Raw genomic sequence first — 23,331 nt, forward strand, 5'->3', positions numbered from 1 at the left:
CATCATTAGTTGTTCATCATAATAAAATAATAGCATTCCCACTGCATAAAAAAATCTTTGATTTTCTCTTCCGTAATAATGGTGTTTTATTTGTTTCCCTTTCTTCTTATGATTAACTTTTGAGATCTTTTTAGGGAAGCGAGAGAAAGTAAACCCCAGTAGAGGTGTTGCAGTTGCCGGTTAAAGTATTATATATATTTATTTTTGGTCCCGCTGATAGAGAAGCCTAAACCAGGGAGAAACGAGGGGGAGAGAGTGGTAATAAGCTAAATCGTTTGTTTTTGGTTCTGTTGCAGCAGAAATATGAAAGACCTGTTGAAGGACTTTGAAGTGCCGCCGAAAAACTCATCGGAGGCGGCATTGCGGCGGTGGAGAAAGCTTTGCACGATTGTTTTAAACCCTCGCCGGAGGTTCCGTATGATCGCGAATCTCGAAAAACGATCCGAAGCGGAACAGCAAAAGCTCAAAATCAAGGTTTCCATCTAATTTCCTCAATACTTTTTATGATTTTTTCCGTTATTATCATTCTTTTTTCTGTCAAGTTTTCCGCTGGACTAGAAACTGCACAGTATATGTTTCCGTGTTTTTTTTTCTCTTTACATTTTTAATCAACTCTCGGTATCAACGAAAATCAAAGTCATTCCTTTGGAATATGAATAGAACTGTATTCTCCTACTTTTCTTTTTTCCTTTTGGTTAAAGTTGGATCTGAGGAACCAAAGTGGCGGCTTAGGAATTTCCATTTATTTTCCTGGGGCAACAGCTAGCGTATTTTTAACAGTTAATCACAGGTTAGGGGATCCCATTTCATTTTATTTTATGACATGTAAGGCAAAATAATTAATTTTAAACTGTAGAAATCACAATCTGGTGGATCAGATGCATGCGTCGGTCTTATAGTTAGGGACCATTTTGACCTACTTATCTGCACCTGCCAATGGTGTAGTGCCACGTTTGGGGGGCGCCCTGTGGTTGAACATGGGCAGGCTCGCATTAATAGTGTGCCGAGCAGTCTGTGATTCGATCAATGCGTTTTAAAGTGGAGCATCACAATTGTAGTGATGTACCTTTCCATTTTCTTTCGGCCGGAGATCCGCTGCTGGGTTGATAAAAACCAACAACCCAAGCTGAGGATTTTATCAAATTTTCAAAAGATTATGATTATACACAACCAGAAAAGTTTGTCTTTTTAATATATATTTTTCATAAAATTCATTTGATATAAAATTTAAATTATTTGTATTGATTTTTAATGTTTAATTATTAAAAGATCTGTAAAGCCCGTAAACAAATACAGTTTTTTTTAATTTATAATCTATCATTATTATTTTGATTTATGATTGAATGTTGAATATTGGTATTCCTTTTCATTTTTTTTATTTTTTCCATATATTTAATTTGCAGTTGTATTCATAGCAAGAACTCGGAAAAAAATTCTATGTTAGATCATCATGATGTCATGGGTGTTAAAGTAATTATTTATAGATTTTTTTCTTTTAAGTCAAAAAAAACGGAGCTGCTGCCGGTTACTATAATAAATTTTGTTGGTTTTAAAAATATTAATGGCACTTACAATTCGTCTTTCTTAGAGCTTTTGCTTTTTTGCCCTTTGTTTGTGACGTAGAGCTAGGGTATGAACTTGAAATGTTCCCTTCATGCTACACCAGAATTAATCAACCGTTTTGACTTTAGATAATAAAAGGTTTGAAATGAAACTTCTTTGAAGTTTCCTAATACGTTTCATGATTAAGATTTAAATGTGAATGGACCCCAAGTGTGTTGTACGTGATAAATACGGTACCAGCTAGAAGATGCTATAGTAAACCCTTATGTCAAGGATAAGGATGGCTTTTACTCGTCCCATTTGCTCTGCAAGAAACATACCCCACCCATAATGTTTTTCCCACTCTACATATTTCTTATCCATAATGATATAATAGATTTGTTGGCCAAGTGGATAGTCTCTTTTTGTTTCTAAAACTAAACTTCGTTTTTTGCCTTCTGAGCTTTGAACTGTTGTAGCCGTTGATTTGTCTTCTAGCTTCAGCCAACTGTAGCAGAAAACTGTGATCACATATCAATAATGTGATATATATTTGCAAAAATTGCATGTTTTTCGAGCTTGGGACTACGAACATGAAAAAGAATGCCATGTCAGCTGATGTTTTGGTTCCTCTAAATTATGTGCTCAAATTCTGATAAAAAAGGAATATATAATGGAAATGTTGTTAATATGTCGGTTCAACTGAAGGGCTGTTTTCAAAGCTTTCCTTGCGCTGAGAGAGCACTTCTGAATTCTGGCAGTGCAATTGTTTCATGTTAAATGAAGGTATAGTCCTAATAGAATGCCCAGGCTAGATTTCTGTCGAATAGGTTCTATAATATATTTTTTATCAACCGAAGTAAAAATAAAAAAATTACTTGTTACAAAGACCAATTTAAATTGAAAAAGGCATGGATGTGGCTGATGAAATGAATCCTGGTAAGCATACATTATTTCACCTGGAGCATCTAAATGACTGGCTTTTAGCTGACAATATATGTACACTGTAATGTTTCATGAATTTGGATGCATTGGAAACATATATCCATGATGAGATTTGTTCTTTTCCTAATAATTAATTCGTACGGAGATACTGGACCATGATACAATGTTGTGCATTTCAAAGATCGGTTTGCAGTCAAAATCATAAATTCCAATGATAATCTGAAAATGTTCTCTGGGAACATGACAGGGAACATTTTAAGATTACCATTGGAAGATAAAAAATTCCAACAATAATCTGAAAAATATTCTTTGGGAACATGACTGGGACATTTTAAGATTTCTATTGCACTGAACATACTACATTTTTCTGATAATTTAAAGTTCTGCTACAACGCCAAGGATTAGCATTGCAATGAATAGACTTTTTTTGTTCTAATCCTTTGATCTTATAATACTTTCATTTGTTTATGACATTTTCACGCAAAACAGGAGAAAATTCGAGTTGCTCTTATTGTTCAGAAAGCAGCTTTGCAGTTTATTGATGGTATGATATGCAGTTTTGCTGTTATAACAAAAGCTTATATGATAGCCCTTTCTATGTTATCTGTGCTCTCCTGTATAAATAATTGATCCTTCGATCATATTCAGCTGCTGGTCCACCTGATTACAAGCTTAGTGATGAAATTAGAGAAGCAAAATTTGGGATTGAACCAGATGAACTTGCTTCTATTGTTCATGGCCATGATATTAAGCGCTTAAAGTTGCATGGTGGAGTTGAAGGGATTGCCGAGAAGGTCACAGTCTCCCTTGATGAAGGTGTCCTCTCAGAAAACATATCTACTAGGCAAAAGATTTATGGCTTCAACCGATACACTGAGAAACCTCCAAGAAATTTCTGGATGTTTGTGTGGGATGCACTCCAAGACTTGACCTTGATTATCCTTATGATTTGTGCTGTGATATCTATAGGTGTTGGACTTGCTACAGAGGGGTGGCCAAAGGGAGTGTATGATGGAGCAGGAATTCTACTTAGTATAATCTTGGTAGTATTAGTTACTGCTATTAGTGACTACAGGCAATCTTTGCAATTCAGAGACCTTGACAGGGAGAAAAAAAAGATTTTTGTTCAAGTTACAAGAGACAGATGTAGGCAGCAAGTTTCTATTTATGACCTGGTTGTCGGTGATGTTGTTCATTTAGGTATTGGTGACCAAGTTCCAGCTGATGGGCTGTTCATTTCAGGATACAGCTTGCAGATAGACGAGTCAAGTTTGTCAGGGGAGAGTGATCTGGTTGACATATATGAACAACATCCTTTTTCTTCTTTCTGGAACCAAAGTTAGAGATGGGTCAGCAAAGATGCTGGTTTCTGCAGTTGGTATGAGAACCGAATGGGGGAAGTTGATGGAAACTTTGAATGAGGGGGGAGAAGATGAGACCCCTCTTCAGGTGAAATTGAATGGTGTTGCTACAATTATTGGTAAAATTGGATTGACTTTTGCCGTGGTCACTTTTTTGATTTTAACAGTAAGGTTTCTCATTGATAAAGCCCTCCAAAATGATTTCACAAATTGGTCTTCGACTGATGCATTGACTCTTCTAGACTATTTTGCTACTGCTGTAACTATAATAGTTGTTGCTGTTCCAGAAGGATTGCCACTGGCAGTGACACTCAGCCTGTCCTTTGCAATGAAACAATTAATGAATAAAAGGGCACTGGTCAGGCATCTCTCTGCATGTGAGACAATGGGTTCTGCTAGTTGCATCTGTACTGACAAGACAGGGACACTAACTACAAACCATATGGTGGTTAATAAGATATGGATCTGTGAGAAAATTAAAAATATTGGTGGTAATGAGAACAAGAACTTCGATGAGCTGGAGATATCTGAAAGTTTTGTCAGCATTCTTCAGCGTGCTATATTCCTAAATAGTAGTGCTGAAGTAGTTAAGAATGAAAATGGAAGGAACTCCATTTTGGGAACACCAACAGAAACAGCACTGTTGGAATTTGGGCTTTTTTTGAATGGTGATCATGATTCATACCGAAGACAGAGTAAGATTCTCAAGGTTGAGCCTTTCAATTCAGACAGGAAGAGGATGTCTGTGTTGGTGACTTTTCCCGATGGCAGAACTCAAGCTTTTTGTAAAGGTGCGCCTGAAATAGTATTACAAATGTGTGAAAAGGTTGTTGATTGCAATGGGAAACTAGTTCATTTATCTGAAGAACGAGCTAGAAATATAACCGAGGCCATAAATGGCTTTACTTTGGATGCTCTAAGAACTCTGTGTTTCGCTGTTAAAGATGCAGATGAAACTTTAAATGAGAATAGCATACCTTGTAGTGGCTATACCTTGATAGCGGTTTTTGGGATCAAGGATCCTGTGCGTCCTGGAGTCAAGGAAGCAGTTCAAACCTGTCTAGCTGCTGGAATTACTGTCCGTATGGTCACTGGTGATAATATTAATACAGCAAAAGCAATAGCTAAAGAATGTGGTATTCTAACAGCAGATGGGATTGCCATAGAAGGACCAGAATTTAGTAGCAAGTCTCTTGATGAGATAAGGGACATTATACCAAATATTCAGGTTCTAATGACCATAAAAAATTATCATTTTATTTATGCTTCACAAGGTGTACATTTTCTTGAATACTGTTTTGATTTCAGGTAATGGCCCGCTCAAAGCCTTCAGATAAGCTCAACTTCGTAACCCATTTGAGAAATATGTATGGAGAAGTTGTTGCTGTGACTGGTGATGGGACTAATGATGCTCCAGCATTGCGCCAGTCAGATATTGGGCTTGCTATGGGGATAGCTGGAACAGAGGTTTGTGTGCATGGATAGTTTTACTTAGTAATGATGATTCTAACAAGCTTGGACATGGTTATCTTCTTTTCTTTACTCATGTCTTTTCATGCTATTTACATCATATGTGATGTTAGTTTGTTGTTTATTCTCTTGTTTCCATTGGAGGACATCTCTATCCATAAACATCTTCATATTTCATTTTGGTTTTTAATTTATATCAAGGGTTATAAAATGGTATTTTTTTCCCTATGAAATAAACTAATGCACAAGATCTTTGCTTTATTTTCTCCCCTATTTTCACTTTGGTGAACATTTTAAGCTTTAAATTTTTCTCCATTTCTCTTTTTATTTAGATGGTTCTCCCATTCTTTGGAAGAATGGCCTATATAATTTTGTAAATGACTCAATCGAAAGAAATTTTATTGGATCCACTGCTGGTTTGTTGCTTCCATTTTCTTGGTATCATTAAACTTAATTCTCTCAGTTCCTATATTTTAAGCAGTTTTTTGGCGAATAAGTGTGCTTGTTTATTCATCAAGCATGTTCCTAACGTTTTATTTTTCTCCTTGACATGCTTAGAAGATATGCAATCTTTTTTCTTTTTTTGGATGAAAGACCTTTGTAATTTTGTAAGTGGTCTTTTATTTCTGTAGATATATTTGGATAGCCTCAGCTTCTGATGAGTTTTATTGGTTTTATTTAATTTTTTTTCCTTTTATTTCTTGGTGCTCGACATCCATTTGTTTTTATCATGGTGTACTATATGAGGCTATAATTGTCAGCGGATCACTATTATTCTTGCAAGTAAATCAAGTTTTTTGTGAATTGCTGGAAGTATTTAGGAATAGCAGCACAGGAACATTTAGTCCTTGAGGTATTTAGAATGGATTGAGATGTATGTTTGACATTGCCAACTGTTCTATTTCATTCTTGTATATGAAGACATCTGCTTTCAGACTGATATTTGTATTCTGGGCTTACCTTGTTGCTATATCAAGCTTTTTAACATTCTCATTCTGCCCCATCGTACATGTTGCTAATATCTTGATTTTACAGGTTGCAAAAGAAAATGCTGATGTCATCATAATGGATGATAATTTCGCTACTATTGTAAATGTAGCCAAATGGGGACGTGCAGTATACATTAACATCCAAAAGTTTGTGCAGTTCCAGTTAACAGTTAACGTTGTAGCTCTCATAATAAATTTTGCCTCTGCATGCATCTCAGGTTTATTTTTCTATGAAGCTGGCATTTGTCAGACATGTTATATTTTGTAATAATTAGACATTATCATCATTATCATTAGTTGACTTGTGCGTGGCTTTCAGGATCTGCCCCTCTCACAGCTGTACAACTGCTATGGGTTAATATGATCATGGACACTCTTGGGGCATTGGCATTAGCTACAGAGCCTCCAAATGATGCCTTAATGAAAAGGCCACCTGTCCCGAGGGGTGCAAGTTTTATAACCAAACCGATGTGGAGAAATATCATTGGCCAAAGCATATATCAACTAATTGTCCTTGGTGTTCTCAATTTTGATGGAAAGCAGCTTTTAGGGATTACAGGTTCAGATGCCACCATTGTTCTGAATACTGTGATATTCAATTCTTTTGTGTTTTGCCAGGTATGGTTTTCAGAATTAAGTAACTGCTGCTACCATAAGTGGTCGCTTTTTATGTATATTTCAGGATGAATTATTCTTCAGTATGACAAGTAGTCTCATTTTATCAATTTAAGTATGACAATCATTTGATCGAGCCATCCTTAAAAAGTTCCAAGATCCCATTTTGAAGCATGTTCTTTTTTCAGTTATTAGCTCTACAAGTCTTTAGGTCAATAACAAAATGTCAAGTGGAACTGGTAGTTAGAATTTTACACACCGCCTGGTTAGTTAAGGTCAGGCATATCCAAGGTGGTCAAGCAGGAGCTTCAGTCCCCTCTTTGACTCCTTTGAACTCCTAGGTTCTTAACTAGTTTGCTCAGAAAATGATGAAGACTTACTTTTAGTCCCCAAGAAAATTTGTAATTTGTTATTCAAGAACAAAAACAGCTTTACCAACAACACAACCTGATAGCTCTTTATCTTTTGACGAGGAAACATATATGATAATTGGTTTTTTCTTGTTTTCAGGTGTTTAATGAAATTAATAGCCGTTACATAGAGAAGATAAATATATTCCGGGGCATGTTTAGCAGCTGGATATTCACAGGTGTGATTGTTGCAACCGTAGCATTCCAAGTGGTGATTGTCGAGTACCTGGGAACATTTGCCAGCACTGTGCCTCTGAGCTGGCAACTATGGCTACATTGCATCTTAATTGGGTCAGTTAGCTTGATTGTTGGTGTGATTCTCAAGTGCATCCCTGTTGAAAGCGCACATGTTAAGCCAAAGCACCATGATGGTTATGATGCACTTCCTAGTGGTCCAGAGCTTGCATGACTTTAGCGCCCCCCCCCCCCAAAAAAAAAAAAAAAAACGTGGACTTGAACTGAATTGCCATTGATATCTTCACATTTTGATTTCTTGGCTGGGGATCATAAATTTTTACTTATTTTCTTTTAGGTATACTTTGAACCCCCCCCTTTTCCGGTCCCTTTCTCCTCTCGATGTTAAATTGTGGGCTAATTTAGTACTGCTGGAAAAACCTTTGGAAATCTAGAAACATTGTTTTGACACTGATATATTTGCCTTTTTTATTTTGGGTATCTTTAAATTCGTACAAAACTTTGTAATTTCCCATTGGCCGATAGTGTCGTAACCGGTTTTCGTCCGGGTACGAAAAATTTATTTGGCGGAAAAATTGATGTGAATAAATGGTTTTTGAAAATAATTTGGGAGTCGTCATCGGCCTTTTGGGTCAGGTAGGTCGAATACCTAAAAATTATTTTTTAAAAGAGTTTTAAGAAAACATCAATTAAAAAATGAACTGATCTGCGTTTATAACCAAAAATTCGTTATTTTTAATAATAAAAAGGAATTCTTGGTCGGTTACGTTTAGGGAAGGATTAGCACCCCTACAACGCCCAAAATTGGTACTTTTTAATTATAAATTATCTCTATTATTAAAAATTCAAAATATATTTAATTTATAATCTTATTATTTCAAAATTATATAAAAAATATTTAAAAATATCGGAAAAGTACTTCTAGGTGCCTTAAGACAACTATTTTCTTTGATATTAATAAATATTAATTTGAATAAAATTAAATAATAATTTTTTATAATATTTAATTTTAAAATACCAGAATAGGACATCCAGTTGTATTAAGACTGTCCTTTTCTTCGATATTGAAAAATAAATATTAAAATAATTTATTGAAAAAAATAAATTATTATTTATTATATATATATTTATGACTACATAATAATAATAAAAATATTTAAATATATAAACAAATAAAATTAAAACAATAAAAATACAATTAGAACTATATGAAAATATTTAAAATTGGTGACTAGATTATAGTAAAATTAAAATTAAATATCCAATTCATAATTAATCAAAATTATAGGGATTAAATATGCTATTTTCTTATTTATTAATTCAGTGACTAAAATAAAACTTATCTAAAATTCGAATATCAGATTAAAATAAATTAAAAATATAAACTCGGGATTAAAATATTAATTATTAAAATTAAGGGATTAAATATGTTATTTACCCTATATATATTATTTTAATATAAAGGACTAAAATAAATAAAATTGAAATTAAAGAACCGAATTAAAAGGATTATAAACTCGATTTAGTGACTAAAATGTAAAGTTTACAAAATAGGTTGACTGCGGAAAGGATTTAACTATTATTTAATTACACGAATAGCCCTCCCCGAAATGACGTCTTTCGGGAAGGGCTATTTAAAGCCGAATCCGGTTGGCCCTTCGGGCCATATCTCATTTCTTTTTTTTATTTCTCTCTCTAACTGAGAGAGAATAAACGCTCTCCCTTCTCTCTAGCTTCCCTCATCGGAGGGAAGCCGGTCACCGGACGGCAGCCGTCTGCTGCCGTGACTCTCACCGCCGGCCACCGCATCCGGTGGCCGGAAAAAATTATTTTTACACCATTATGTAGATCGGACCGTCCTAAGGACGGTTCCGGTGCTCTTTTCTCCTAAATAGCTCCTGATCGGAGCAAATCTAAAGAAGTACCTTCGGTTTTCGAAGGTTTTGGTGACGTTTGAAGAGGTCCGGTGGCTTTCTCGGTAAGCTTCTTTCCTTTCTTTTCGTTTCTGTTTTGGTTTACTGCTGGTTGTGGGTTGTTGTTCTTCGTTTGTATCTTTGCTCTCTGTTTCTGTCTCTCTCGGTCTCTCCTTTTCTTTTTCTTTCAGATGGGGTGATGGCTTTATAGCCATCACCGGTGTGGCCATCGGACCGGGTAAAAGAATACCCTTCGGTGAGTCACCGGACTCCCAGTGGTGACTCAACCCATAGCCATAACGTGGACGGCTGGCGTTGGAGCTTCTGGAGCCTTCGGTTGGGGCGTGGTAGCGGCTGGAGCGACGTGGAGCGGCGGCAGCTGGTGTAGTCCCTAGGGTATCATAACCCTAGGGTTTCGTCTGGCGCCATCTGGACCGTTGGATCAATGCTAGATCCAACGGTGGAGAAGCAAAGCGGCGGCAGCTGGATAGAAAACCCTAATTAGGTTTTAGGGTTTTTGATTTGGGCCAGTTGGGTCCTTTGTAATTGGGTCGGTCCAATCTGGGCCTGTTTGTAATTATTTTTTAATAATAATAATTATAATAATAATAATAATAATAATAATAATAAAATGAGTAAAAAAAATTAGTATCTTCAGCTGCCCCTCTTTGCTCATTCTTGTGTTAACAAGAATAGGGCAAAGACGAAAAGATAATAAATTTTTTTTTATCCATTTGGCTTCACTTGATTATAATAGCAATGTTGAATAAATTCTTCTCTTTCTTCAGATAAGTTCTTCTCATTATGAACTTTCCGCTGGGGATGATGTTGACCTATTTCCTTCTGTGATAGAGTCATTCCAAAGGTTGAATAAGCTCTTCTCATTATGAACTTCTTCTTTCTTTTTCAGATGAGTTCTTCTCATTATGAACTTTCTCTGGAAAGGTTGATGCTAACATATATGTGATAAAATTATGTAAAAGGTTGAACATGCTCTTCTCATTGTGAACTTCTTCTTCCTCTTCAGATAAGTTCTTCTTATTATGAACTTTCTCTGGAAATGTTGATCCATCAAGTGATGAATTTGAATAAAAGGTTAAACAAATTCTTCTCATTATGAACTTTTTCTTCCTTCTTCAGATGAATTCTTCTCATTATGAACTCGAACTGGAAAAGCTGATCCATCAAGTGATGAATTTGAGCAAAAGGTTAAACAAATTCTTCTCATTATGAATTTCTTCTTCCTTCTTCAGATGAATTCTTCTCATTATGAACTCGAACTGGAAAAGCTGATCCATCAAGTGATGAATTTGAACAAAAGGTTAAACAAATTCTTCTCATTATGAATTTCTTCTTCAGATGAATTCTTCTCATTTCGAACTGGAAAAGCTGATCCATCAAGTGATGAATTTGAGCAAAAGGTTAAACAAATTCTTCTCATTATGAATTTCTTCTTCCTTCTTCAGATGAATTCTTCTCATTATGAACTCGAACTGGAAAAACTGATCCATCAAGTGATGGATTTGAGCAAAAGGTTAAACAAATTCTTATTATTATGAATTTCTTCTTCCTTCTTCAAATGATGAGTTCTTCTCATTATGAACTCGAATTGGAAAATGCTAATCCATCAAGTGATGGATTTGAGCAAAAGGTTAAACAAATTCTTCTTATTATGAATTTCTTCTTCCTTCTTCAAATGATGAGTTCTTCTCATTATGAACTCGAATTGGAAAATGCTAATCCATCAAATGATGGATTTGAATCTTTGCTAAAAATCTTTGAAATTCCTGTCAAAATTCAATATGGATGAGAATGAATGAAAATGCACCTATTTTTGCAAACACGTAAATATGATGCATGAATGTTAAGTTATTTGATTTCAGATTGGTGAATTGAGTATTTCTTCAATTGTAAAAACCCAATAGATCTTTTTTTCTTCAAATCAGAGAATCTATCATCTTTGACAAATGTAGATATAATGTCACAAAACCTCTTGAGAATAAAACTCAATAGTATAGACTCTTGAAAAGCTTGCATTCATGCAACATGTTAATTCTGATAACAACTCATCTGATTATGAAGTGACATTTCAAGATGATTTCACAGATATCGATAGTTCTTTTAATACCAAGAAATCTTGAATTCTGATTCTGATGAGGAGAATAAACTGTTATTCTTGACAAAAATGGGATTCTCAAAGGCTGAAGCTTCAATAGCCATGAAGAGATGTTGTTCAGATTCATCAATTACAAAATTGACAGATTTCATATGTGCTGCTCAAATGACTAAGGCTGCTGATGCACTTCTTCTGGTAAAAGGTAGGAAGTCATTATGCAATGATCCCAAAGGCGAAACTTGGGCTATGATTTTTGGGAAAGGAATAAACAGAAGAAGCTTGAAAAGAAGCTTCTTAATGAAGACGATCATGCAATTCATCTTTTAATTCCAATGATTGGTTATGTGGTTCCTACCGAACCAGATCAGATAATTCAAAGAACACTTCCAGAAGATGCTATTAGCACATTCCTCTTCCAAATTCAATAACTGGTTCTGTGGTTCATACCAAACCAGATCAGATAACTCAAAGAACACTTCCAGAAGATGCTATTAGCACATTCCTCTTCCAAATTCAATAACTGGTTCTGTGGTTTATACCAAACCAGATCAGATAACTCAAAGAACACTTCCAGAAGATACTATGAGAACATTTATCTTCCAAATTCAATGATTGGTTCCGTGGTTCATACCAAACCAGATCAGATAATTCAAAGAACACTTCCAGAAGATGCTATTAGCATATTCCTCTTCCAAATTCAATAACTGGTTCTGTGGTTCATACCAAACCAGATCAGATAACTCAAAGAACATTTCCAGAAGATATTATGAGCACATTTATCTTCCAAATTCAATGACTGGTTCTGTGGTTCATACCAAACCAGATCAGATAACTCAAAGAACACTTCCAGAATATACTATGAGCATATTTATCTTCCAAATTCAATGATTGGTTCTATGGTTCATACCAAACCAGATCAGATAACTCAAAGAACACTTCCAGAAGATGCTATGAGCACATTCATCTTCCAAATTCAATGATTGGTTCTGTGGTTCATACCAAACCAGATCAGATAACTCAAAGAACACTTCCAGAAGATGCTATGAGCACATTCCTCTTCCAAATTCAATAACTGGTTCTGTGGTTCATACAAAACCAGATCAGATAACTCAAAGAACATTTCCAGAAGATGCTATTAGGTCTTCTTATTTCTACTATGAGCACATGGCACTTGCTCCAGTTAATGTTTGGACTGGAATATCATAGTACTTATTCGATGTAGAGCCAGAATTTGTAGATTCGAAGCATTTTTATGCTAATACACTGAAAAGGGCTATATTCATAATTCTGCCAATTAAGAACAGATTTTCTCTTATTTTGCTTCCTCCATGTGCTAATGCTTTTCCATTGACAAAGAAATGATGGCCTTCCTGGGATCCAAGAACAAAGTTGAACTGTTTATAAACATGTACAGAAAGTGCCAAATTGACAGAAAGGATCTGTAAGGCTCTTGAAGCTTATGACAATGAGCCACCTTCGAGTGTCCAGAAGTATGTTCTTGATGAGTGCTGAAAATGGAATCTGGTATGGGTTGAAAAGAATAAAATTGTTCCACTTGAATCTGATGAGGTGGAAATGCTTCTAGGTTTCCCTAAAAACCATACACAAGGATCTGTATAGAGACATGTTCCATGGTGGTATCAATGTCCTGTCTCTTTTCTCTGGGATCAATGATGCAGAAGTTGCCTTTTATTGTCTTGGCATACTTTTGAAAACAGATGTGCAAGAACTGAATGATGATCGGTTGGAGCAATTGATGAGTAGTTTTGTCGAATTCAACCTTGTTGTAAGTGGCATCCAGCGTAACAACCTTACTGGAAGAAATAAACATCATTGTGATGGGCTTGAAGATTTTTGTTGGTGCATTTACTTGCAATGATTGCTACAACAAACTGTCTCTTCTACTGCTCCAATATACCCCATTCTTTTTGAATCTTTGTATTCCATGCCTTTAAAAGTATTAACATAAAGTGATATTCAGAAATCTTTAACTTATTTCAAAATTATGTTAATCCATAAAAGAATAAATTGAATTTTCGAAAATAAATTGAATCTCAAATAAATTGAACTTGAAATAGATAGAATTGTATTCAAAGTTATGACAAGCATAAGAATGATAAAAATTCAAATGACTCAACAAATTATTAGCATAAGTATTTATAAATTAATCAATTTGATACAATTTAGAGTAATGATGTAAGCTTTTGTCTGGAAGATCTCAAACGTTGTCAAAATACTTGTAGATGTGAAGTTTCTCCCGAACTGTCAAAATCTTAAGAGAGTTCAATTGCCAGATGCCTAATATCAACATGCATTTGAGCCGCCCTTTCAGGTTTTCAACTCAAATCCTTCATTTGGTTACAAGATGCCCTTTACGGGTTCACCTTAACCCCCTTTTTTCTTTTTTCTTTCTTTTTTTTCTTTTCTTTTTCTTCTCTTCAAGCATAATATTTCTTGACAGAATCCGATTTTATTGGATTTCTCAGAATTTTTCCATCCATTTCTGCCAAGATCAACGCTCCTCCGGAAAAGGCCTTTTTCACAACGTATGGCCCTTCCCAATTAGGCATCCATTTCCCACGGAAATCTTTATGTATAGGCAAAATCTTTTTTAGTACTAGATCACCCTCTTGGAATTCTCTTGGATGTACTTTTTTGTCACGAGACTTCATCATCCGTTTCTGATACATCTGTCCATGGCAAATAGCTTTCAATCTTTGCTCCTCAATAAGGTTCAATTGATCAAATCTAGCTTGGATCCATTCAGATTCATCCAATTTTGTTTCTCTCAAAATTCGAAGCGATGGAATCTCAACTTCAATTGGTAAGACTGCTTCCATCCCATAGACTAAAGAAAAAGGCGTTGCCCCAGTAGATGTTCGAACAATAGTTCGGTATGCGTATAAAGCAAAAGGTAACTTCTCGTGTCAATCTTTGTAAGTTTCAGTGGTCTTTGTAATGATTCTCTTGATGTTCTTATTTGCTGCTTCAACTGCCCCATTCATCTTTGGACGATATGCCACTGAGTTTGCATGTTTGATCTTAAACTGTGCACAAAGTTCGGTCATCATTTTGTTGTTCAGGTTCAGAGCATTATCTGTAATAATCCTTTCTGGTAGGCCATACCGGCAAACTATCTCTTTCTTTATGAATTTGCAGACTGTGGACCTCTTAATATTGGCATATGAAGCAACTTCAACCCATTTGGTAAAATAATCAATTGCCACAAGGATGAAACAATGTCCATTCGATGCTTTTGGTGTGATTGCACCAATGACATCTATTCCCCACATAGAAAATGGCCAGGGTGCTGTCATTACATGTAAAGGAGATGGGGGTACATGAATCTTGTCTGCATATATCTGGAATTTATGACATTTCCTTGCATAATCAATACAATCTGTGTGCATGGTAGCCCAATAGTATCCATATCTCATTATTTTTCTGGCCATGGAAAGACCATTTGCATGTGTTCCACATATTCCACTGTGTACTTCTTCAATGATGCTTTTAGCTTCGCTGGTATTCAAACATCTCAATAGCATTTGATCATTGCTTCTTCTATACATAATCTCGCCATCAAGAAAATATCCAGCAGCCATTCTTCTCAAGGTTCTTTTATCAATTTCCGATGCATTTGGTGGATAACTTTGATTTTTGATATATTGCAGAATATCATGATACCATGGTTTACCATCTACCTCTTCTTCCACACTATAACAATGTGCAGGAATTTCATATACTTGCATTTTGATTGGCATCATATCAACTTTCTTAGTTGCTTGAAACATAGCAGCTAATGTAGCCAAAGCATCTGCCATTTGATTTTCTTCTCGAGGGAGATAATTGAATGTGACTCTCTCAAATTCTTTCACTAATTCGAGGGTAAAATTTCGGTATTCCAACAATTTGGGATCTTTTGTTTCCCATTCTCCTCGCAATTGATACACCACTAACGATGAATCTCCGTATATCTTGAGACATTTGATTTTTGTTTCTATAGCTGCTTTCAATCCCATGACACAAGCTTCGTATTCTGCCATGTTATTGGTGCAAAAGAAATCCAGTCTACTTGTAAAGGGATAATAAATATTTTCTGGAGAAATTAACACTATCCCGATTCCTCGTCCCAAAGCATTGGATGCTCCGTCAAAGTAAAGCTTCCAAAATGCAGATGCATCATTTGTTCTGACTTCTTCATTCATGGATATGAACAACAAATCTTCATCGGGAAAATTGAAGCTCAAAGGCTGATAATCATTTGATACACGACTGGCCAGAAAATCAGCTATGACACTTCCTTTTATCGCTTTTTGGTTGACATATACAATATCAAACTCAGATAATAACATCTGCCATCTAGCCATTCTGCCTGTCAAAGCTGGTGATTCCATTAAGAATCTCAAAGGATCAAGTTTTGATATCAACCAAGTAGTATGGTATAACATATATTGTCTGAGTCTTCGAGTAGTCCACACCAAGGCACAACATAATTTTTGTATTGGTGGATATCGAATTTCACAATCAGTAAATTTCTTACTCAGATAATAAATAGCTTTTTCTTTCCTTCCAGATTCATCATGCAGTCCTAGTACACATCCCATCGAATTTTCGAAGACCGTCAAGTAGAGAATTAACGGTCTATCAGGCATTGGTGATACTAAAATGGGGGCATTGGATAAATATTTCTTAATAATATCCAAAGTTTCTTGACATTCTTCATTCCAGACTTCAGGATTTTTCTTTCGAAGTAATTTGAACACTGGATCACATTTGTCAGTTAATTGAGAAATGAACCGAGATATATAATTTAATCTTCCCAAAAAGCCTCGAACTTCTTTTTTTGTATTGGGTGGTGGGAGATTTTGAATTGCTTTTACTTTATCTGGATCAATCTCAATTCCTTTTTTGCTGACCACAAATCCCAAAAGTTTCCCGGAAGTTACCCCAAAAGTGCATTTTGCGGGGTTGAGCTTTAATTGATACTTCCTCAATCTCTGGAAAAGCTTTCTCAAGTTTTGAATATGTTCTTCTTCAGTTCGGGATTTGGCAATCATGTCATCCACGTATACTTCAATCTCTTTGTGCATCATGTCATGAAACAAAGTTACCATGGCTCTTTGATACGTTGCCCCTGCATTTTTCAATCCAAATGGCATCACTTTGTAGCAGAATGTGCCCCACATGGTTACAAATGTTGTTTTTTCCATGTCTTCAGGATTCATTTTTATCTGATTATATCCTGAAAAGCCATCCATAAAAGAAAACCATGCGTGTCCTGCAGTATTGTCCACCAATGTGTCTATGTGGGGTAATGGAAAGCTATCTTTCGGACTAGCTTTGTTGAGATCTCTATAATCCACACACATTCGAACTTTTCCATTTTTCTTTGGTACGGGAACAATGTTGGCTACCCATTCTGGGTATTTAGCTGCCTGTAGGAAACCTGCATTGATCTATTTCATCACTTCCTCTTTGATCTGCAATAACATTTCTGGCCTCATTCGTCTGAGCTTTGTGCATCACTATATCTGTACTCAAACCAGACATATCTTGATAAGACCAGGCGAATATATCTTTGAACTCTTGAAGAAGATTTATCAATTCTTGTTTTATCTGGATTGTCAGAGTAGTACCAATTTTCACCTCTTTCATTTCTTTATCTGTTCCCAGATTCACAGTCTCAATCTCTTCTTTGTGGGGTAGAATTTGTTTGTCTTCTTTTTCTACCAATCTTAATAGTTCAGTAGGAACATCACATTCCAGTTCATCCTCACACCCATTGATTTCTTCCAGACATATAGGTTGCTCTAAATTTATCTCTTGATTAAATGTAGGAATAAACATACTATTAACATGGTGACACCTGCAAATTTAAGTCGGACATATTTCCGAAAGAATATAGTAAATTTATGAAATAAATGTAAAAATGTAAGAAAATGTAAAGAATGATTGCTATCTAAAAATTTTAAAGAAAACTTCTTATATTTAACCTAATTTCCTTTACAAGATAACAAAAAGTTTTCATACTTTTGAGCTAAACATAAAGATTAGTTCTGAATATTACTCTGCGTTAATATTAAAAACTATAGGAAGATCTTCAGTGGTCCAATTGTTGAGTGTTTCTCCAGGAAAACATGGGCGAATCCTATCCAAGTATTTGCCAGTCTTGTTGTCATTCATGATCATGTTGATAAATAATCCATTCATAGCTTCTTCAACTATGTTTTGATCTTTCGTCAACTTTTCTTCTTTAAAGGCTTCAACAAGCTGTTGTTCTACATTAATTGTTCCCCCTGATCTGAATGTGGTCTTCAACTGTGGGAAAAACATGTGTTCCCAAAGGATTTCTTTCCCTTTCAACCTTGCCTTTCTGTCTTCACATCTTTCTTTTCATCTCTTTGTTCTTTTGCTAAAAATTGGGCTTAAATCCAAGCCCAAAAATGATCTTTCTTCATCTGTATATTTACAGGAACCGAAATCCCTTGAAGATTCTTTCCTAAACCTTTCCCAGCTTTAGCTCCGATGCCTAAAGTTTGTCGTACCGTCATCTTGGTACAATCAGATAATCTGGGATATGGAATTTTGCTTCCTTCTGCAATAAAGGTTGCATTTACAAATTCAAGAGCTCGGAAAGAGCATTCAAGAGCATCATCATTGGTTTCGATATATGGAACATCACTTGTTACAGACGCAATGATTTCTTCTTCAGCTCCGACGCATATTAGTTGTCCATCAACAACAAATTTCAATTTCTGATGTAATGAAGAAGGAACGGCTCATGCTGAATGAATCCATGGCCTCCCTAATAAACAATTATATGTAGGGTGGATGTCCATCACCACAAAGTCAATATTGTACACGATTGGTCCAATTAACAACGGTATTTCCATTTTCCCAAGAACCTCTTTTTGAGTACCATCAAAGGCTCGTACCACATTCTGATAACTCTTCATGTGTGATTTATCCACATGCATTCTTTGAAGTGTGACTAGAGGCATCAAGTTGAGAGCGGATCCATTGTCAATCAATACTCCTGGCAACACATGACCATGACAATGTGTCGTGATATTCAAAGCTTTTACTGACCCCATTATGCCTTCAGGTATTTCATCATCCGTGAACGTTATGTAATTGTCAGCGGCTATATGTCCCACAATTCTGTCAAGTTTATTGAGGGATATATCTTCAGGGATAAATGTTTGATTGAGAATTTTCATCAAAGCATTTCTATGTGCTTATGAATTCATCAATAGATCAAGAATAGAAATTCTCGCTTGTTGTTTGTGTAGTTGTTTAACCACACTATACTTACTATGTTTCAGGAATTTCAAAAATTCTTGAGCTTGTTTTTCTGTCACAGGCTCATTGAATGCTGGAGGGGATTCATCATCAAATACCTTCTGGGGTATTACCATGGTTTTTCCTTTTGTTTTCACTGGTTCCGAGGCATTGGATGTTTCGGGAGAGTAACATTTCCCACTTCTTGTAAAGAAACTGACTTCACTCACTGCTTCAGATGTCGATGTTGTACCCAGACTCTGTATTTTCTCTTCCGTTTTTTCTAGAGAAACAGATCCTCCTACCATTGAAACATTGGTAGTATAATTCCAAGGTACCCTTCGGGTATCTTTGTATGGAAATGGTAGATGAGTGGTGATAACTACTTTCGGCTTTATTGGTACAGGAATTACCGTAGATGATTTCACATTAATGATCACAGGATCATTTGTTCTTTGACTAGGTTTAGAATCCTCTGATGAGCAAGCATCATCTTCTTTTTTCCCTGGTTCTTCTTCAAAGAATTCTATCTCTCTGCTATTCATTAATTTTTGCACCAAATCCCTGAACTCAAGACATAGTTGAATTTCATGCCCCTTCTCTTGATGATATTTACAATAATTCTTGCCTTCATTATGTTTTGTCCTGAATTGTTGTGGAATTATACCGGCTAAAGAGAGTTGTTGAAATACCCAAACAAAAGGAGATTTAATTTCAGAAATGTCATTTTTTGCTTTCTTTCTGCTCTCTTCCTGAATTGCATTCACGTTTTTATCTCCATGATTTGGCAATGGATGATTTGATGTAGATGTTGAATTGAATTCTAACTTTCCAGTGTTGATCAAATTTTGAACCACCCTTTTGAATGCCAAACAGTTTTCAATAGAATGACCCGTAATTCCTTCATGGTAAACACAGTGTGCCTTTGTATCATACCAAGGAGGGAATGGTGGTTGCATGGGAACCAAAGGATAGGGTCGTATGACATCTGCTTTTAATAGCGAATCATAAATCTCAGCATATGGTACTGGTAAATGTGTAAAAGACAACCTTTCATTTTCCTTTCGAGATCCTCAGGACTCTGCTCGATTAGTGTTTGTTTCCTCTTTCTTAACCCTTGGCTGGGTTATTGTAACACTTTTCAAGGAATCCTTGTTATAAGAGTTTGCATTGTTGACTTCATTCTCTTTTTTCCGGTACATAGGTCTTTTGGAACTAGACCCCTCATTTGATTCAATTTTTCCACTTTTCAAGACATTTTCAATGAGTTCTCCAGAAATGACCAAATCTGCAAAATTTCTGGTTGCATTCCCCATTAGATGATTTAAATAAGGAGCTTTCAATGTATGGAAAAATATTACTGTGGCCTCTTTTTCTGACAAAGGTAGTTGAACTTGGGCTGCTGTGTCACGCCATCTCTGGGCATACTGTCTGAACGTTTCGTTATTCTTTTTCTCCAAATTTTGGAGAGTTCATCTATCAGGGACCATGTCTGTTACATGGCGGTACTGCTCTAAGAATGCTCTATCCAGATCTTTCCAGGATCTAATGTTGGCTTTAGTCAATTGAGTATACCATTTTAAAGCTGGTCCTGACAAACTATCTTGAAAGCAGTGAATTAACAATTTCTCGTCTTTCACATATCCTGCCATTCTGCGACAAAACATAGTAATGTGGGATGAAGTGTAACACCCCAATTTAGGGGCTAAATTTAAGAAAATATAAATTGGTGGATTTAATTTGGTATTTTGAAAGAAATAAGGGATTAAATTACAAGATTTCAAAGTTGACAGACCGTTTTAAGAAGTGTAGGAAGTTCAGTGGCTAAACTCTTGGTTTAGCCATTTTTAATTATGAGATGTTATAAACCCCCCAGACTCCCGTATGTTTCTGGGAAATTTTCCAGTTTTCCTCTCCCGTTCTCCCTACTTCCAACTCCGATCTACTCGCCGTCCGACCTCCAAACGACAAGCCGAAACAACCATCGTGTTCGTTGTCAACCGAAGAACAAAACCCCTCAAACCTTTCGTCGTAAATCATCACCGTTCGTTGTGAATTTCAGTCGGAAGTATCGTCGGTAATAACTCGGTTTTAGTTGGTTTTTCATCGATTCACGACGATCGAGTCATCCGTTTACGACACCTCCCGCACCATCGTGTTCCTTGTGCCGTTCCGAGTCCACCGGTGTTCTCCTTTTTCTCCGGCGGCGGCGGCGCGTTGGGAGGTGAACCGGTCAAACTTCCCGATTTGTTGAAATCGAGCTCTCTGCCGTTCAAAATTGTGAACCGAGCTTTGTAAGTATCTCGAAATCGCTCAAAATAATTTTTAGAAATTTTTCTGGGATTTTATCACTGTTCACGCGCCCCCACGCGCCGCCACTGCGCGTGGGGAAGGGAAAAGTGACCGGCTTGACCGGTTTTGGAACTGTTTTGACCGGTTTGACCGGTCACAACCCGACCCGACCCGTTGACCCGACCCGACCCGTTTACCCGACCCGTTGACCCGACCCGACCCGTTGACCGTTGACCCGTTGACCGGAGTTGACCACTGTTGACCAAAACTTTGACTGGCTTTGATCGGGCATTAAACGACCTTTGACTTCAACCGAGTATACCTATCCTGACATTTTTCGACGTTCCAAATCCGATTCCGCTGTCCGTTTTTCGAAATTCGAACCCGAAGGCCTCGAAATTGTCAGTCAAACCCGTTGACTTTGATTTTGACCAAAAATTCCAAATTTCCGAAAAGTCATATTTTATGCTTTCGACGTCCTGAATCCGAATCCGAAGTCCATTTCGCCAAATTCGAACTCGGTAAGCCGTCTGTCACTGATTTATCACCCGATTCGATCAGTTTATCGTAATTAAGCTCCGTTTCTGATATAATTTATGTTGATATGTATCTGAGGAATTATTGGAAGTTGAATTGAAGATCAAAGGCGTTCGAATGGAATTTTTATGGTCGATCAGTATTGCACAGAAATCGAGGTAATACTTTACTACCTCTTTATGCTTTATAGAACATGTTGGTATTGGTAAATGCATGAATGCAAATGTTTGGTCTCATATGTGTAATTAATGAAGTTCTACACTCGATCTGAATACGGTAAAAAGGTTCAGTAATTGATTATGGTTCAGATGACTTTTATAAGAAATTAAGGGATTGCTAGAATTAAATTACAAGTTATGTGCTTAGTGGTAAAGAAATCAACCTGGATCTGTAACTTATAATTTATTTCATCAAAGGTTAAATGTTAAAGGCATTTGGATGTGAATTTATGAAAATACTCCGGTAGGGTAAAATTACGAAAATACCCTTGTGTTATAAAAGACAAGATTGGAATATGGAAGTTAGATAAGAGGATTTTACAGACATATTGATCTGATAAAATATTGATGTGCATAAGAAATGATAGTTATACGTAGACATTATGGATAACCGGTTTTTAACCCCAAGAGGGTTTATGCAAGATACTAGAAGTGTGTTAAGGGAATTATTTCAAGATCAGAGATTGTTCAAGAAAGCAATTAATCATAGGATCTCTAAATTATATTATTTTCGTTAAGAGCTAATATCGAACTTATCTGGTTAAGAAATTACGGAAATGCCCTTAAGAGGTAGAATAGTCTGAGATGACTCTGAATGAGAAAATACTTAGAGGATTCGTACTTAACTCGATTAAGTACGGATTTAATTGTTAAGATCCCGACTTAGTGCAGGAAAATTTATGATATTCCGTTTGTAAAGTCTGAGAAGACACTTGACCTGAAAATATTCGAATAATGAGTAAATACTGGAAGAGTAATTTATCGGGGGTATTCTGCTGTCAGAATTGTTCGAAAGGACTGAAGTAAATGATAAGATTGAATTAAATAATAAGATCGGATGGAAGGAAAAGATTGAAATACCGTGAATCTATAAAATGACCAAAATACCCCTGTAATAGAAATGACCCAAGAATATCACCAAGCTCAGGAATGATTGAATATCCTCGAGCTCTGAAATGAATGGAATAAAACTGAACATCAAAATTACCAAATACCCTTATGGCCTAAATTAAGTAAATGTCTTGGATTAATTAAGGAATCCAAGTAAGATAAGTATTGGACTACCTTTAAAGGTAATGGAAAACAATTTAAGTGAGTAGATCAACCCTAAATCTATGTCAATACCTGAATGATATAGATATTACTGGAATGCGTGTTCGTCTTCTTAAGTTTGGCTCGATGATAATTTTGGAAGTATTCAACTCAACTCAACTCTAGATCGCATTCAGTACTATGAATTGGACGTTTGTTAGTCAAATCAACCATGAAGACCAAATCGAATGGAATGGAAGTACAACATGTATCTAAAATTCAGTAACGTCTAAATTACTCTGAAAAACCCTGAAGTAACTGGAATGGATTTGACTGCTAAATAAGCTAAGTAACCTCAATGATCGAGGATTAAGTAAGTGAATTGGATAAGTCTGGAAATTCTGATGAGTTTATA

At 36.0% G+C, this 23,331-nt stretch overlaps 1 pseudogene; it reads left to right on the plus strand.

The window, feature by feature from the left end:
* Positions 1-200: 200 nt before the first annotated feature.
* LOC120148118 lies at positions 201-22,993 on the plus strand (annotated as a pseudogene).
* The last annotated feature ends 338 nt before the right edge of the window (positions 22,994-23,331 follow it).

The sequence above is a fragment of the Hibiscus syriacus genome, unplaced genomic scaffold (genome assembly GCF_006381635.1).
Source record: "Hibiscus syriacus cultivar Baekdansim isolate YM2019G1 unplaced genomic scaffold, ASM638163v2 tig00110949_pilon, whole genome shotgun sequence".
In the NCBI taxonomy this organism is placed as follows: Eukaryota; Viridiplantae; Streptophyta; class Magnoliopsida; order Malvales; family Malvaceae; genus Hibiscus; species Hibiscus syriacus.